The following is a 1,556-nucleotide window of genomic DNA, read 5'->3' as shown; positions in this document are numbered from 1 at the left end:
CATACCAGCTTAAAGAAGAAAAAGCACTTCGGATAGTTATACGTAACCTCCACCCATCCACGCCTCTAAGTCTAATAAAAGAAGAGTTGCAAGTTCGTCTCTACGAGGTAAGGCAAGTTACCAATGTACTACATAAAGTCAATAAAAATCCCCTCCCCTTATTTTTCGTTGATCTCGAACCAACACCGAAATCCAATGAAATTTTTTAAATGTCTTCACTACTTCATTGTAAAATAAAAATCGAAGAGCCGTACAAACCGAAGACAATCAGCTAATGCTTCAATTGTCAACAATATGTATAGACCAGAACCTACTGCGGCTACCAACCCCGATGCATTTGCTGCGGAGCAGATCATCAGTCAACTGCTTGCCCGAACCCACGCGATGCCCCTCCGAAATGCGCCCATTGTTCTCAAAACCACCCAGCCAACTACAAGGGCTGCACAATTTATAAAGAACTCCAACGTCGTAAGAAATCCAGCACACCAAGTAATCGATTACAAAATAATTTCAATACCCAAACCACTTATGTACAAAGTAGTCATCCACCTGTTCGCACTTTCCAAAATCACCCCTCTCCTCAAACGCAAACTTACGCTCAGGCCACGTCCAATACACCAGCTTTCGTTGCTCCTCCTCCTCCTACTGATACTCAGCCGCCCAATTTAAGCAAATTATTAATTAATTTTTTAGACGAATTCAAAAATGTTATAAATCCACTAATTTCTCTACTAACTAAAGTAATATCCAAGCTCCTCGACAAATAATGACTAATAATAACTAGTAACTACAATAAATCTGTCATCGATGATTCGCTCTTAATACTACAATTTAATGCCAATGTACTGAAAAACCATGCCCTTGACCTCGAAACCGTATTAAACCGCAAACGCATTGATGTTGCACTCATTTCTGAAACCCACTTCACTAAATTCTCCCACATGCATATTCCCGGTTATACTCTAATTAAATCAAATCACCCCGATAATACCGTGCATGGAGGTGCTGCTATTTTTATTAAATCTTATATTGAATTTTATCCCTTACCTAGGTTTTCTCAACCCTTTCTCCAATCTTGTGCTATTAACCTAAAGATAAACAATACTACACTCACCATTGCTGCTGTTTATTTACCCCCAAAACATAACATAAAAAACACTCAATTCGCCGACTACTTCAACTCATTTAATAATAACTTTATCATAGGTGGTGATTTTAACGCCAAACATCAGTCATGAGGATGCCGCGTGAATAACCCCCGAGGAGTCACCTTATATAACTATATAAACACTAAGAGATTTAAAGTACTAGCCCCACCAGACCCAACCTATTGGCCCTCTTCGATCCGTAAAAATCCTGATATTCTTGATATCTTTGTCTCCAATTTACCGAACACCTTGTTCCACTCTACTAAAAACTTACTAGATTTAAAATCTGACCATTCATCAATACTCCTAATTCTCAATACTTCCCCTTCTGATATAAAGAATCCAACAAATTATTTAACAAACTCACAGATCATGTTAAATTTCACGAACTAGTCAACACAAAATTAA

The sequence above is a fragment of the Acyrthosiphon pisum genome, chromosome X, assembly GCF_005508785.2.
Source record: "Acyrthosiphon pisum isolate AL4f chromosome X, pea_aphid_22Mar2018_4r6ur, whole genome shotgun sequence".
NCBI lineage: Eukaryota > Metazoa > Arthropoda > Insecta > Hemiptera > Aphididae > Acyrthosiphon > Acyrthosiphon pisum.
The sequence above is the reverse complement of the archived record's forward strand: the minus strand, read 5'-3'. Positions refer to the sequence as shown.